The sequence below is a fragment of the Orcinus orca genome, chromosome 7 (genome assembly GCF_937001465.1).
Source record: "Orcinus orca chromosome 7, mOrcOrc1.1, whole genome shotgun sequence".
Classification (NCBI taxonomy): Eukaryota; Metazoa; Chordata; class Mammalia; order Artiodactyla; family Delphinidae; genus Orcinus; species Orcinus orca.
This window is the reverse complement of record NC_064565.1, coordinates 53,265,100-53,282,894: the sequence shown is the minus strand read 5'-3', so window position 1 is coordinate 53,282,894 and position 17,795 is coordinate 53,265,100.

Below are 17,795 nucleotides of genomic sequence, written 5' to 3'. Positions count from 1 at the left end.
TTTTTTTCACCAAATAATATGCTATGGGCACTTTTTCATGTCTGTACATACTGTTTTACAATGTGATGTTAATGGCAGCACATATTCTTTTATATGGATGTGCCATATTTATGTATTCAATCTACTATTTTTGAACATTCACTTTTTAAAAAAATATTTATTTATTTTTGGCTGCATTGGGTCTTCGTTGCTGCGAGTGGGCTTTCTCTAGTTGCAGCGAGCGGGGGCTGCTCTTTGTTGAGGTGCACGGGCTTCTTAATTGCGGTGGCTTCTCTTGTTGCGGAGCACGGGCTCTAGGCGCATGGTCTTCAGTAGTTGTGGCATGCCGCCTCAGTAGTTGTGGCTCGTGGGCTCTAGAGCGCAGGCTCAGTAGTTGTGGTGCATGGGCTTAGTTGCTCCGCGGCATGTGGGATCTTCCCAGATCAGGGCTCGAACCTGTGTCCCCTGCATTGGCAGGCGGATTCTTAACCACTGCGCCACCAGGGAAGTCCAGAGCACTCACTTTCTTATCTCTTTTTTCTCCCTTGCTTCAGGGATTATTCTTGTATTTAAAACATTTTACACATTTCTGATTATTCTTTCAGAATAAATTCATAACATGGAAATATTAGGTCAAATAGTATAAACACTTTTAGGGCTTCCAATGTGTAAATTTCCTCTAAAAATACACCAATTGGCACTCCCAGTCAGTGGTTGAAGTTTCTGACTCACTGTACCCTCACTTTAAAAAGCACTTCAACTTTAAGAGGTAAAAATCATATCTTGTAGTTTTTTGCTGACTGTGTTTAATGAGATTAATACATTTTCCACTTATTGGCCTTTATATTTCTTTTTTGTATGAATTGAACTGGTACATTTTTCATAAAGCTTTTCTTGATTCACTAGGTGAAAGTTTTTCATCCTTTTCTGAACTTCCAGAGTATTTTATTTTTGCTTTATGGATTTATAGTCTTCCTTGTATTGTAGCATTGCATAATAAATTTCGTAGTTCTCATAGATGTGAGGTTGGAATCTTTGTCTCTTTTCCTGGATACTAGCACAACGTAACACATGAAGTGAGTACTTAAGATGTGTTAGTTGAGTCAATCACTGATCCTCATATTTAGTTTAGCAGATACTACTGTAGAGCGACTTATGATTTGGGTGTTATTTTTATGCATATTCTTTAGGATAGTTTTCAAATAAAGTATCAGTTTTTGAAATGATGCTGCGTTGATGAGTTTAATTTGCTAAAATCCATTTTACTGCATCATGAATTATATATTGTCATATTGCTTCCTCATTTTCAATTATCATTGTACACTTGATTCTAGTCCAGTTACAGACTTTCATCAAATGCAATAGTACTTGAGCTATTAGCTTAGTTTAGTTAGACAGTTTAAACTTTACCATGTATAAGAATCATAAAGAGGACTTGTTCAAAGAGAGGAATAGTCTCTGCCCCCAGAGTTTCTGATTCTATAGGCCTGAGGTGGGGTCCAAGAATTTGCATTTCTCACATGTTCCCAGGTGGTACTGATGCTGCTGGCCTTCTGACCACATTTTGAGAACCACTAGACTAAATGATATTCAGCACACTTAGTGTCCCCTTGGAAAGAAAGAGCAGCTGCTTCTTTGCATAATTTTTCTTATGAAGTATGTCCTAGCAAAGGATGTAGAAACAAACTTTGAGAAGAAGAGAATTTTGCCTATAGCTTTGGCAAGCGAACTGCCTTAGTGCCTTGCATTTTCTCTTGCTGGGAAATCCTCCTGTTGAGAGGGCCACCACCGTTACCATTTTAGAACTTGTTCTACTTTAAAGAACCAAGTGAGTTCAGAAGAGGGAAGAGAGAACAATGAGAAAGGACACCTGTGATGAACACAGGAGGGGGGTGCAGGTTTGATCAAATGAGCTCCATCAAATCACCAACTCTCCCAACCCCCCAAATATAGAAGTTGACATGTTGGCTCTACCTAAGGCTGTCTCAGAAGGGAAATGTCATGAAAGTATAAACTGCTGCTTAGGGCAGCACAAGTCCCGTGGGGGCGTCAACTTCAACAAAATTGTTAAAACGTGTGCCAGCTTCAGGTTGGCAATTTCGAGTTCACTTCAGTAACGTCAATGACGCACCTTCACACAGTAAGCGCAATAGAGACAAAGAGGTGCCTTGCAACTGCTGGAGAGAGAAAAGAGTCCTCTGAGATGAAATGTTAACATAAGAAGTTGAAATGGTTTGTCATAGTTGCAAGCTGGCTCTTTGGGGTTCACTTTCCTATAGTGAGTGAACTGTAGTGTGGTACCCTAGCAAAGAGTCTCAATAAAATTAGAACAATCGTTTAAAAAGGGCAGAGAGAGAGAGAGGCTAGAGGGAGAAGGAGAGAGAGTTCTTTCTTTTGTGTGTATGTGATAAGAAGCTTAACAAAAGTGAAAAAACGCTTTATGTGGATGTGAGTTTTCATGGCAGTCTCAAGCCGACACTCAGTTGCCTTTATTATAGACTAAGCTACTTTAGCAAGCAAAGGATAATGGAGAGACAGAGAATGCAGGAAACAACAGTCAGGTGGGGAGGAGGCATGGAGAGACCTTTTGACAGGGAATGTTCTGTAACTAAAGAAACAATATACATTTTCTTTATGTTTTTCATATACTCTACTCCTTATAAGAAAGAAAAAGAATATGTGAGTTTCTCCCTGCCCTGAATCCTTGAAGTTATTTTGAAATGTGATTTAATAGAATGCTAATTTTTACTTATAATGTCATATTTCATGTTTAGGGCCAGGAAATTCTACATATAAGAGAAAAGAATAGCTGGAGTGTGTTGAAATAGGAGCCATTTTTAAAAGTTTGTTTCCAGTATATTACAGTGGAAAAATAACGGAAACATATTTATCAGAAAATGAAACAATCAAACAGGCTCCTTGCTCTTTTACTTGCTGAAATGTTCGTAGGGGTCAAACTAGTCCAAAATTGGTGGGAGGAATTGAGGGACTCCATTAAATAACTTGCCACCTTATTTACATTGTTAGCTTGAATTTTACTCAAACATTTAGGTTTGTTTTGTTTTTCTTCTACATACGTGAGATTCTAAGGAGTCATAGAAAGTGAGGTTTGGAAAAGACATTAAATATGACCTATTGGCAGATGCTTGAATCCATTGGACAATATCTCCAACGTGCTGTACTCCAGTTACTTCTTGAATGATGGTATTCTTATCAAGACAACTGGGTGCATGTTTGAAGGTCTTTGACTGTTAGACTGAACCAAAAATCTGTCTCCTTGTAATCACCATACCTTGTTCTTTCATTTAAGTCCATACTAAGCCAATCGTGTTCTTTCTCCCTGATATAGTAATATATCTAGACAACTATCACATCTTCTTCAATTCTAAAGGTTAAAAATTCCCAGGACCTTCATCACTGATTGTGGTGTTTCAGGTGGTCTGATAAGTATGGAGTAGAGAGGGCCATTATTTATACTGAAACAATTTCAGATCAATCTGAAATTCAATGAACACCCTACAACATTGACTCCTGTTAAAATAATTAAGTATAACTCCACCAATCCTTTTTATTTTTATACGTGTTCCTCCTAAAAAGTTATACCTTTTTATATTCTACTTGTGCTGATGGTTCACTGGTTTCAAATTTTGGGCATGGTATTTATTTTTAATCAACCTCTTCTTATAATTATCTATGTCCTTTCCCATCTGTGGGGATCTTTTTGAATCTAAACTTTATCATTCAACATATTTTATATCACTCCAAGCTTTGTGTAACTCACAAATTAATTGTATATGTGGACATGTGTATTTGTGTGTTATTGTATGCACGTGTGTGTTTCTTCAGACTGGGGTAGTGATTGAGAGCTCCATCTCTGAAATGAAACAAATCTGATTCAAATTCTAGCTCTACCACTTACTAGCTTGTGACCTTTGGCAAATGAGTTAACTTTGCCAAATCCTGTTTCCTCTTCAGCAAAATGATTCCTACCTTGATGTGTCGTTATGGCAATTCAATATGATAATTTAATGTGTACAGAGCTTAGCATAGTTCCTGGCACATAGTAAGCTACTGGGGGGAAAATTTCTTAAGCTCACTAATTCTCAGTTTCCTGATTTGTAAAATAGAGGTAATAATAACATTTTTCTCATTGTGTTGTTGGGGGAAATTAAATGAGTTAATATATCTAAGGGGCTTAGAACAGTGTCTGGAATAAGAAATTACTGTAGGTTTGCTACTATCCCCATCAGTATTATTAATAGTTATTAGTGTTAGTCTAACTTAATTCATAGTAGGTGCTCAATATATGCTATTTGCTTGCTTTTTTGTGGCAAAATCATCCAGTTGTTTTCTATATTCATGATTAAAATTGCAAACATAAACTCATTCCAGTCTCTATAATTTTGGTTAATACATTCTCAATATTTTATTTAGAATATTTAGTTTTTTCAATTCATAGTTTATTCATTCTGATCATGAGTGCATTTTGTGTACAGAGCTAAATGCAAAATGCTTTGTTCTGAAGGGAGATTCCAATATTCTTGGTATCTTTGAGAAGAATTACTGATTTCCAAGGAAACTGAAAATGATTTTTTTTTCAAAGATTAAGGTCTTCTAAATAACGGTGAGCCTCTAATTTCCTTTTTATGGAAGATCATTATATATTTTTACATCATAACATCGTTCTCATTTTCTCCAATAACCTATTTGTTCCTGAAATAACCATCACTGAGTACTTAACTTTGTGGGAAGTAATGTGTGGGATGTTTTCAAGGATACAGTTCCTCCCCCAGGAAGGCCTTACAAGGCAATGGGTACGGATGTATGATCTTCTTTCAAGGTGATGACCTAAAAAATTAGGAACAATAAAATAAGGGATAGTCATACAATCTATCAAAGTGATTATTATCTATCATGTGAACTATGTAATTGTGCTTCAGAACAATATTGTACTTTCTGCAGGTGAGAATGCATTGATAAAACAGTTGAGGAGGACAGAGCCTACTAAGCCAGGTTGTGGAGGAAAAAAAGTGGGTAGTGTACCTTTGGTTAGAGTAGGGGCTGTGGGCATGGGTAATAAATAATGAAGTTGGAAACCTGTTTGGACCCTCTGGACTGTTACAAACACATAAAGAATTTTTTTAAAAAAATTATATAATATGTAAAGCTACTATATATACTTTTATTTTATGCTTTTTCACTTTTTACAACTAGAAACTACTTAAAACCACCATGCTAATTTGGTTTATGCCTATATATTGCATAGTAGAATGTACTGAAAAAAATTATATGATAAACTTTGTATATTACGAGTTGCCTTATATAACAATGTTTAGCTAAAAATTTCAGTTTTTCTTTAAGATATACCAACATGGAAAGAGCTTCTGAGTAATTATTTGGTTTCAAAACAATAAGTTCATGTACTCTGTTTTTTTTGCGTTTTTTTTTTTTTTTTTTGCGGTACGCGGGCCTCTCACTGTTCTGGCCCTTCCCGTTGCGGAGCACAGGCTGCGGACGCGCAGGCCCAGCGGCCATGGCCCACGGGCCTAGCCGCTCCGCAGCATGTGGGATCCTCCCGGACCGGGGCACGAACCCGTGTCCCCTGCATCGGCAGGCGGACTCTCAACCACTGCGCCACCAGGGAAGCCCCCATGTACTCTGTTTTATATTTACTTATTTTTCATTTCATGAAAATTTTTTAGGTTTTTAAAAATTTTTCTATGTTGCAATTTGAAAATTTTACTTTTACATTTTCAGTTCAGAAAGAAAATGGGCTTTAGGAATATCATTATGAGTAAAAAATAATCCAGAAAAGTTTTATAAGACATGAGAATACTAGTAACAGCAAACATAATTGCAAATACTTTTGCACTTGCTTTATTTTCCAATAACCAGCTTATTTCCTAGCACATAGTAGGCAGTCGATAACATTTAACAAATAAGTAGATGAGACTAAAGTTGTGAGTCTAATTTTCAAAAATACTCAGAAGCATATTTCCCAGAAACATTCTATTTTCTAACCTTAGGCTGCTTTCCAATAAGCCATTTTGGAAATAGATGGTACTAATGCTAATGGAGATTCATTAACAGTACATATAAGTCATGGCAAAGTAAAGTCTATTAAGTAACATCAACTTTATTTAGAAATTTAAGTCCAGTTTTACAATTTTTTGTTAACAGTAATCACAAATTTAAAATAGACTGTAGAGATGGAAGGGATCTTAGAGACCGTCTCATCCGGTGGAGAAACTGAAGCTCATAGCGATTGATTCATTTGCAATTAATTAATGTCCATGAGTAGAAGCCACATTTCCTGACTCCCAGTTCTGTGTCCTCTTTCCCCTTATATCATTCCTATTGCCTTCCTCTTGCCAAGCTTTATATATAAATGATATAAAATCCTCATCCACAGATTTAGCAATTGTTTTCTAAAACTGTGTTATGAAACTATTGAATTTCCGTTGGACCCTGATGTTAATTAACAAAGCATATTGACTAATACTCTTTTGGCTACATTTGTTACATTTAAAGTAACTGAAATTGTGACTGTAGCCTCAGAATAAATATCATAAAGTTGAGGAATTATAGTCTATTTCCCCCTTTCCCGGCAAAACCATGTGTAAGAAATTTATCTTAACACTAGTACAATAAATAAAGAGTTGGCTAAAATATATGATATTCTTCAAGTCCTTAATCAAGGTGCCTCATATCACTTAATTTGTTTTTATTCCACCTACTGTCTTGTGTATTTTTTCTAGTATGAAACTAATACCCAAATTTTTGAATTCCCTACTTTTGATTCTGGGCACTCATTTACACTTACTCTCATCTCTTCTGCTAATATACAGACCTTTAAAACTGTTAATAGCTCTTCATGAAGGGGCTTATATATGAGCTGAGGTTTAAAGAATGAGTGAATGAATAAATGATTGAATAGTGATCATCATTGCCTTTGTTAGAGGAAGGTCATATTCATTTCATGGTATGTTGTCATGGTTTCAAGGGAGTGGAGACTCTTACTGTTAAAACGAACCCAGTTTCAGCTGGAGGCCCGACAGCAGCAGCTGCGTGACGCTTCTTTAGTTGCAGACCATTTAGAAGAGGACTTAGAGAAATGGTGGATCACAAGATGGAAAAAAGCCTTGGTCTCTTAACCACCGTGTGGAAGCTTATCTCCTGACATTTAATGAAATAAAGTACAGCCAATCCAGTGTCAGTCTGAGACTATTCATCTCCTTAGCTCTAAGAGCTTGAGTTCAAAAAGGATATACTGAGCAGTGCTTCAACATGGCGGAAGAGTAAGACGTGGAGGTCACCTTCCTCCCCACAAATATGTCAAAAATACATCTACACGTGGAACAACTCCTGCAGAACATCTACTGAATGCTGGCAGAAGACCTCAGACTTCCCAAAAGGCAAGAAAATCCCCACGTACCTGGGTAGGGCAAAAGAAAAAAGAAAAAACAGAGACAAAAGAATAGGAATGGGACCTGCACCTCTGGGAGGGAGCCGTGAAGGAGGAAAGGTTTCCACACACTAGGAAGCCCCTTCGTGGGCGGAGACTGTGGGTGGTGGAGCGGGGAGCTTCGGAGCCACGGACGAGAGCGCAGCAGCAGGGGTGCAGAGGGCAAAGCAGAGAGATTCCCGCACAGAGGATCGGTGCCGACCAGCACTCACCAGCCCGAGAGGCTTGTCTGCTCACCCGCCGGGGCGGGCGGGGCTGGGAGATGAGGCTCAGGCTTCCGTCGGAGCGCAGGGAGAGGACTGGGGTTGGCGGCGTGAACACAGCCTGAAGGGGGCTAGTGTGCCACGGCTATCCGTGAGGGAGTCCGGGAAAAAGTCTGGACCTGCCGAAGCGGCAAGGGACCATTGTTTCAGGTGTGCAAGGAGAGAGGATTCAGAGCACCGCCTAAACGACCTTCAGAGACGGGTGCAAGCCATGGCTATCAGTGCAGACACCAGAGACAGGCATGAAACACTAAGGCTGCTGCTGCAGCCACCAAGAATCCTGTGTGCAAGCACAGGTCACTATCCACACCTCCTTGCCTACCCCCTTCTGGGAGCCTGTGCAGCCTACCACTGCCAGGGTCCCATGATCCAGGGACAACTTCCCCGGGAGAACACATGGCACACCCCAGGCTGTTGCAATGTCACATCAGCCTCTGCCATCACAGGCTTGCCCTGAATTCAGTACCCCTCCCTCCCACCAGCCTGAGTGAGCCACAGCCCCCTAGTCAGCTGCTACCTTAATCCCCTCCTGTTGGGCAGGGAACAGACACCCTCAGGTGACCTACATGCAAGGGCAGGGCGAAATCCAAAGTTGAACCCCAGGAGCTGTGCTAACAAAGAAGAGAAAGGGAAATTTCTCCGTGCAGCCTCAGGAGCAGTGGATTAAATCCCCGCAGTTAACTTGATGTACCATACATCTGTGGAATACCTGAATAGACAACGAATCATCCCAAAATTGAGCTGGTGGACTTTGGAAGCAACTGTAGAATTGGGTTTTGCTATATGCGACTGACTTGTTTCTGATTTTTATGTTTATCTTACTATAGTTTTTAGCTCCTGATATCATTGGTGGATATGTTTACTGGTTTGGTTGCTCGCTGCTTTTATTTTAATTACTTTTTAAAAATTTTTTTATTTTAATAATTTTTAAAATTTTATTTACTTAAAATTCTTTCTTTCTCTCTTTCTTTTCTTTCTTTCTTTCTTTCTTTCTTTCTTTCCTTCCTTCCTTTCTTCTTTCTTTTTTCTTTCTTTTTTTCTCCATCTTCTGAGCCATGTGGCTGACAGGGTTTTGGTGCTCCAACCTGGTGTTAGGCCTGAGCCTCTGAGGTAGGAGAGCCAAGTTCAGGACATGGGACCACCAGAGACCTCCCAGCCCCATGTTATATTAATCGGCGAGAGCTCTCGCAGAGATCTCCATCTCAACGATAAGACCCAGCTCCACTCAGTGGCTAGCATTCTCCAGTGCTGGACACACAACACTAAACAACTAGCAAGACAGGAACACAACCCCACACATTAGCAGAGAGGCTGCCTCAAATCATACTAAGTTCATAGACAACCCAAAACACACCACCAGACATGGCCCTGCCCACCAGAAAGACATGATCCAGCCCCACCCACCAGAACACAGGCACCAGTCCCCTCTACCAGGAAGCCTACACGAGCCCCTGAACCAACCTTACCCACTAGGGGCAGACACCAAAAGCAATGGGAACTACGAACTTGCAGCCTGCGAAAACGAGACCTCAAACACAGTAAGTAAAACAAAATGAGAAGATAGAGAAATACACAGCAGATGAAGGAACAAGGTAAAAACCCACCAGACGAAACAAATGAAGAGGAAATGGGCAGCCTACCTGAAAAGGAGTTCAGAGTAATGTTAGTAAAGATGATCTAAAATCTTAGAAATAGAATGGAGAAAATACAAGAAACATTTAACAAGGACCTAGAAGAACTAAAGAGCAAACAAACAATGATGAACAACACAATAAATTAAATAAAAAATTCTCTGGAAGGAATCAATAGCAGAATAACTGAGGTAGAAGAACGGATATGTGATCTGAAAGATAGTGGAAATAACTACTGGAGAGTAGAATAAAGAAAAAAGAATGAGAAGAATTGAGGACAGTCTCAGAGACCTCTGGAACAACATTAAACACACCAACATTTGAATTATAGGGGTCCCAGAAGAATAAGAGAAACAGAAAGGGTCTGAGAAAATATTTGAAGAGATTATACTTGAAAACTTCCCTAATATGGGAAAGGAAATGATCAATAAAGTCCAGGATGCACAGTGAGTCCTGTACCAGATAAATCCAAGGAGAAATGTGCCAAGATATTAATCAAACTATCAAAATTTAAATACAAAGAAAAAATATTAATAGCAGCAAGGGAAAAGCAACAAATAACATACAAGGGAATCCCCATAAGGTTAACAGCCGATCTTTCAGCAGAAACTCTGCAAGCCAGAAGGGAGTGGAAGGACATATTTAAAGTGACGAAAGAGAAGAACCTACAACCAAGATTACTCTAGCCAGCAAGGATCTCATTTCAGATTCAACGGAGAAATTAAAACCTTTACAGACAAGCAAAAGCTAAGAGAATTCAGCACCACCAAACCAGCTTTACAACACATGCTAAAGGAACTTCTCTAGGCAGGAAACACAAGAGAAGGAAAAGACAATAACAAACCCAAAACAATTAAGAAAATGGTAATAGGAACATACATATCAATAATTACCCTAAATGTAAATGGAATAAATTCTCCAGCTAAAAGACATAGACTGGCTAAATGGATATGAAAACAAGATCCGTATATATGCTGTCTACAAGAGACCCACTTCAGACCTAGGGACATATACAGACTGAAAGTGAGGGAATGGAAAAAGATATTCCATGCAAATGGAAATCAAAAGAAAGCTGGAGTACCAGTTCTTATATCAGACAAAACAGACTTTAAAACAAAGACTATCCCAAGAGACAAGGAAGAACACTACATAATGATTAAGGGATCAATCCAAGAAGAAGATATAACAATTGTAAATATTTATGCATGCAATGTAGGAGCACCTCAATACATAAGGCAAATGCTAACAGCCATAAAAGGGGAAATCGACAGTAACACCATCGTAGTAGGGGACTTTATTTAACACCCCACTTTCACCAAAGGACAGATCATCCAAAATGAAAATAAAAAAGGAAATGCAAGATTTAAATGACACATTATAAAAGGTGGACTTGATTGATATATGTAGGACATTCCATCCAAAAACAACAGAATACACTTTTTTCTCAAGTGCTCATGGAACATTCTCAAGGATAGATCATATCTTGGGACACAAATCAAGCCATGGTAAATTTAAGAAAATTGAAATTGTATCAGGTATCTTTACTGAACACAATGCTATAAAACTAGATATCAAGTACAGGAAAATAACTGTAAAATATACAAACACATGGAGGCTAAACAATACGTTACTAAATAACAAAGAGATCACTGAAGAAATCAAAGAGGACATCAAAAATTACCTAGAAACAAATGACACTGAAAACACAATGACACAAAACCTATGGGATGCAGCAGAAGCAGATCTAAGAGGGAATTTTATAGCAATACCTTCCTACCTCAAGAAACAAGAAAAATCTCAAATAAACAACCTAACCTTACACCTAAAGCAATTAGAGAAAGAAGAACAAAAACTCCCACAAAGTTAGCAGAAGGAAAGAAATCATAAAAATCAGATAAGAAATAAATGAAAAACAAATGAAGGAAACAGTAGCAAAGATCAGTGAAACTAAAAGCTGGTTCTTTGAGAAGAACCATTGATAAACCATTAGCCAGACTCATCCAAAAAAAAAGAAAGTGGGGGAGAAGACTCAAATCAACAGAACTAGAAATGAAAAAGGAGAAGTAACAACTGACACTGCAGAAATACAAAGGATCATGAGAGATTACTACAAACAACTATATGCCAATAAAATGGACAACTTGGAAGAAATGGACAACTTCTTAGAAAAGCACAACCTTCTGAGATTGAACCAGGAAAAAATAGAAAATATAAATTGACCAATCACAAGCACTGAAATGGAAACTGTGATTAAAAATCTTCTAAAAAACAAAAGCCCAGAATCAGATGGCTTCACAGGTGAATTCTATCAAACATTGAGAGAAGAGCAACACCTATCCTTCTCAAAATATTCTAAAATATAGCAGAGGGAGGACCCCTCTCAAACTCATTCTACGAGGCCACCATCACCCGGATACCAAAAGCAGGAAAAGATGTCAAAAAAAAAAAAAACTACAGACCAATATCACTGATGAACATAGATGCAAAAATCCTCAACAAAATACTAGCAAACAGAATCCAACAGCACATTAAAAGTATCATACACCATGATCAAGTGGGGTTTATTCCAAGAATGCAAGGATTCTTCAATATATGCAAATAAATCAATGTGATACACCATATTAACAAATTGAACAGTAAAAACCATATGATAATCTCAATAGATGCAGAAAAAGATTTTGACAAGATTAAACATCCATTTATTATAAAAACTCTCCAGAAAATAGGCATAGAGGGAACTTGCCTCAACATAATAAAGGCAATATATGACAAATCCACAGTCAACATCGTTCTCAATGGTGAAAACGTGAAACCATTTTCCTCTAAGATCAGGAACAAGACAAAGTTGTCTGCTCTCACTGCTATTATTCAACATAGTTTTGGAAGTTTTAGCCATAGCAGTCAGAGATGAAAAAGAAATAAAAGGAATCCAAATCGGGTAAGAAAAAGTAAAACTGTCACTGTTTGCAGATGACATGATACTATACATAGAGAATCCTAAAGATGCTACCAGAAAACTTCTAGAGCTAATTAATGAATCTGGTAAAGTAGCAGGATACAAAATTAATGCACAGAAATGTCTTGCATTCCTATACACTAATGATGAAAAATCTGAAAGAGAAATTAAGGAAACGCTCCCATTTATCATTGCAACAAAAAGAATAAAATACCTAGGAATAAACCTACCTAAAGAGACAACAGACCTGTACTTAGAAAACTATAATACACTGATGAAAGAAAATAAAGATGATACAAACAGATGGTGAGATATACCATGTTCTTGCATTGGAAGAATCAATATTGTGAAAATGACTATACTACTCAAAGCAATCTACAGATTCAATGCAATCCCTATCAAACTACCCATGTTTTTTTCCACAGAACTAGAACAAAATATTCACAATTTGTATGTATACACAAAAGACCCCGAATAGCTAAAGCAATCTTGAGAAAGAAAAACGGAGCTGGAAGAATCGGGCTCCCTGACTTCAGACTATACTACCAAGCTACAATAATCAAGGCAGTATGGTACCGGCACAGAAACAGAAATATTGATCAATGGAACAGGATAGAAAGCCCAGAGATAAACCCACAAACATACAGTCATCTTATCTTTGATAAAGTAGGCAAGAATATACAATGGAGAAGAGACTGACACTTAAGTAAGTGGTGCGGGAAAAACTGGACAGCTACATGTAAAAGAATGAAATTAGAATACTTCCTAACACCATACACAAAAGTAAGCTCAAAATGGATTAAAGACCTAAATGTAAGGCCAGACACTCTAAAAGTCTTAGAGGAAATCATAGGGAGAACCTTCTATGACATAAATCACAGCAAGATCCTTTTTGACTCCCCTCCTAGAGAAATGGAAATAAAAACAAAAATAAACAAATGGGACCTAATGAAAGCTAAACGGTTTTGCACAGCAAAGGAAACCATAAACAAGATGAAAAGACAACCCTCAGAATAAGAGAAAATATTTCCAAACGAACCAACTGACAGAGGATTAATCTCTGAAATATACAAGCATCTCAATATCAAAAAAACAAACAACCCAATCCAAAAATGGGCAGAAGACCTAAATAGACATTTCTCCAAAAAGATATACACATTGCCAACAAAATCATGAAAGGATTCTCAGCATCACTAATCATTAGAGAAATGCAAATCAAAACTACAATGAGGTATCACCTCACACCTGTCAGAATGTCCATCGTGAAAAAATCTACAAACAATAAATGCTGGAGAGGGTGTGGGGAAAAGGGAGCCCTCCTGCACTGTTGGTGGGAATGTGAATTGATTGAGGTTCCTTACAAAACTAAAACTAGACTACCATATTACCCAGCAATCCCACTACTGTGCGTATACCCTGAGAAATCCATAATTCAAAAAGAGACATGTACCACCATGTTCATTGCAGTACTATTTACAATAGCCAGGACATGGAAGCAACCTAAGTGTCCATTTACAGAGGAATGGATAAAGAAGATGTGACACATATATACAATGGAATATTACTCAGCCATAAAAAGAAATGAAATTGAGATATTTGGAGTGAGGTGGATGGAACTAGAGTCTATCATACAGAGTGAAGTAAGTCAGAGAAAAATATCATATGCTAACACATATAAATGGAATCTGAAAAAAAAAATGGTACTGATGAACCTAGGGGCAGGCCAGGAATAAAGGCGCAGATGTAGAGAATGGACCTTAGGACGCGGGGATGGGGAAGTGTAAGATGGTATGAAGTGAGAGAGTTGCATTGACATATACACACTACCAAATGTAAAATAGATAGCTAGAGGGAAGCAGCCACATAGCACAGGGAGATCAGCTCGGTGCTTTGTGACCACCTAGAGGGGTAGGATAGGGAGGTTGGCAGGCTGACACAAGAGGGAGGATATATGGGGATATAGGTATATGTATAGCTGATTCACTTTGTTATACAGCAGAAACTAACACAACATTGTAAAGCAATTATACTCCAATAAAGATGTTAAAAAAAGCATACACTATTTGAAAAGAAAAATTAAAGGAGAAAAATTAATCTATTTCTACCCTTCCTGCCTTCCAAGTCCAGCTTTCTGTTTTCTTCCCACACAGCTACAACATCTAGAAAATGGTAGGAGTAGCTGAGGCAATGATGGCTATTAATTTCAACACCCCAATAATTTTAACTTTTCCTTAAAAATCCAAATGTGTATATATGCGATGGAATATTACTCAGCCATAAAGAATAATGAAATTCTGTTGTTTGCAACAGTGTGGATGGATCTCAAGGGTAGTATGCCTAGTGGAGTAAGCCAGGCAGAGGACAAACACTCTGTTATTACCTACATGTGGAATCTGAAAAATAACATGAATGTATATACATGTATATAACAAAACAGAAACAGACCCACTGATAAAGAGAGCAAAGTAATGGTTAGCAGTGGGAAAAGGGAAATGGGGAAGGGGAAGATAATGGTATCAGATTAAGAGATACAAACTAAACTATTATAAATGAGCAACAAGGGTATACCCTACAGCACATGGAAATATAGCTGTTATTTTGTAATAACTTTAAATGGAGCGTAATCTATAAAAATATTGAATCACTATGCTATACACCTAATACTAATATATTATTATTAATCAACTATACTTTAATTAAAAAATAAAATTAATCGCCCCAAAAAAACCACAAAAAACAAAAAAAGAACCCAGTTTCCTGCCTGTAAAGTTTAAATATTCATTTCTTGCTATGCTATTAAACTGGCAATTATGTTTTTTTTAAAATGGTTCTGCATCATGTTATGTTCCTGCCTTCATATGATGTCCAACCTGAATTAACATGACTGGAACAGATGCTAAATGACTCTACCCAAGTCACTTGTGTCCTGTTTTACACTTCACTTCACGAACTGTGTTAGACCAAGAGAACATTGGCTCTCCAGCTCCAAGTCACACCATATGTCTTCAAATTCATTAGATATAGGCTTGTGATCACTTTACTGCCCACCTGATCTCACTGTTGCTTTCTTAAAATTTAAATGCAAAGGAACATACATAGCAATAAAAGTTTAAGTTATAAGGATATGTGTTTTTATATTTAAGTTTTCAATAGAATTAATTTTTTACTAGTATAGGTTAGGGAATAGGCAGTAATTTTTACTGGTTGAAGTATAAAACTGCAGAACATTTGTCAGTTGGTTTTGTGTAATGAGCTGAAATTTAAGGTTTTTATTTAGAAAGTTTATGAAATTCAGACAGGGTGAAAATCATTTTTATTATAAATAAAGGTGTTATTTTGAAACTCTAACATGCTAGACTACTGGGGTAACAGGAGGAACTATATTAAAATTAAAAGGAGACTGTGGATGCAATCTCCCCTCTGCATGTTAATGGTTTGGGAGGTAGTCTTCCATGGTTCTTTCCTTCTAAGAGTAGTGATCAGTAAATCTTGTGGTTACTCAGTTTGCATTGGTCTTCTGAAGATATCGCTATTTGCCTTCCTAAACCAAACTTCCTTTGGAAAAGTGAAGCATCGCTGGTGACACAGGTCAGGCAGGAGTGGCTTCTATTTACACATATGCAAACTGAGACTTTGACTTGAAATAATGCAGTAAATTAAATCTCAGAGTACATCCCCAGTTCCAAGACACTCTATTCAACCCACCTTGTAAATAGTGAGGTCTGATTTTAGGGTAAATGGCCAACCTGATTTTTGTGTGAAAACAGAAACCTGCACAGTGCTTTTCCTGAAAACTGTTTTGAATGAAATATTCTGCCTCTATCAGTGAGGAAATAATAGTCATGCTCTTTGAAAACCAAAACTAAAACAAAAACACACATCCATAACAATGATTATGAAATCATCAGAAAGTCTTTTATCATTCACACAGTATTAAAGAAGGTAAGACTCATTTCCTTCTCATTATGAAGAAAGGATTGAGGGCACAACACATTTATTTAATTCACAAATGTTTTCTGAGATTTGAACCAGCTCTTTGCTGGGCGCTGGTGGTAATGAGCAGAGGTATCACACTTCTGGTGATGACAGCTTCCCCTCAGTGGTCTTCCCCTATGCTCTACAGGTACTGATAGGAGCCCTCAAATCAGATTGATTAAAATAAGAGATGGCGGGTTAAGTAAATGAAAGAGGGGGTTATAGATGTGTGATTTGGTGGTGATGGCGTTATCAGGCAGTCCCAGGTGAGAAGAGAAGCCTGTGGGGGAGAGGGGAGCAAGCTGTATAGCCTCATAAAAAAGTCCTTTTCCCTCATCTTTCTTCCAAGGGGAGAGTGGTAATGAAAAAGGGATAAACAATACAAAATTCAGCTCATTTCTCCCATTTGCAGGTAACTAGAATTTATTCCAGATAAGAGAGTACGTTGACTGGAATCTCTTACCATACAGAATCAACATTCTATCTTCAAATATTTTATTTTTATTTTTTTAATATTTATTTATTGATTGATTTTTGGCTGTGTTAGGTCTTAGTTGTGGCACACGGGATCTTTCGTTGTGGTGTGCGGGCTCTGTAGTTGTAGCGTGTGGGCTCAGTATTTGCGGTGCGCAGGCTTAGTTGTCCCTCGGTATGTGGGGCATTCCCTGACCAGGGATCGAACCCAGTCCCCTGCATTGGAAGGTGGATTCTTTTTGTTGTTGTTGTTGTTGTTGCGGTACGCGGGCCTCTGACTGTTGTGGCCTCTCCCATTGCAGAGCACAGGCTCCAGACGCGCAGGCTCAGCGGCCATGGCTCATGGGCCTAGCCGTTCCGCGGCATGTGGGATCTTCCCAGACCGGGGCACGAACCCGCGTCCCCTGCATCGGCAGGTGGACTCTCAACCACTCCGCCACCAGGGAAGCCCGGAAGGTGGATTCTTAACCACTGGACCACCAGTGAAGTCCCTTCAAACATCTTAGATGACTGACTTGAGCTTTTATTTTCCAGTTAAGCCAAAGCATACTTTCCCCACATCTTTATTCCATTAGCGATGAAATATTTTAAAAATTTTTAAAGGAAGGAAAATAACATGTTATTGGGTAAAACATTTATTCCTGGGTGCTTGTACCCCACATAATACATGTTATTATTTGACTAGTTTACTTTCAAATATTCTGGGGAAACTTAGGCCAGCTATTACTATTTGTACAGAAAGTGCCTTGCTTTCTCTTGTATTCTGCCAGAATTTTCTTTTTTATTTAATTGCCTTATTTTTAATTTTACCTTCTTGCTCTAGGCTTTATATTGACTTTCAGTTTTCAATGTTTACACACATTGGGTATTTGCAGACAATTCTCACATTCCCCTTAGTTAGCCAACTGCATGTACATTATTTATTATTTTAATATTTCCTCTAGAGTAACTTCTGGTTCCTTAATTATTCCTGTTGATTTCTTCTGAACTTCCTGCAGTATGTCTCTCTTTTTCCCATAATGAGATCCCCAAACTAAGTGCATATTCCTGCT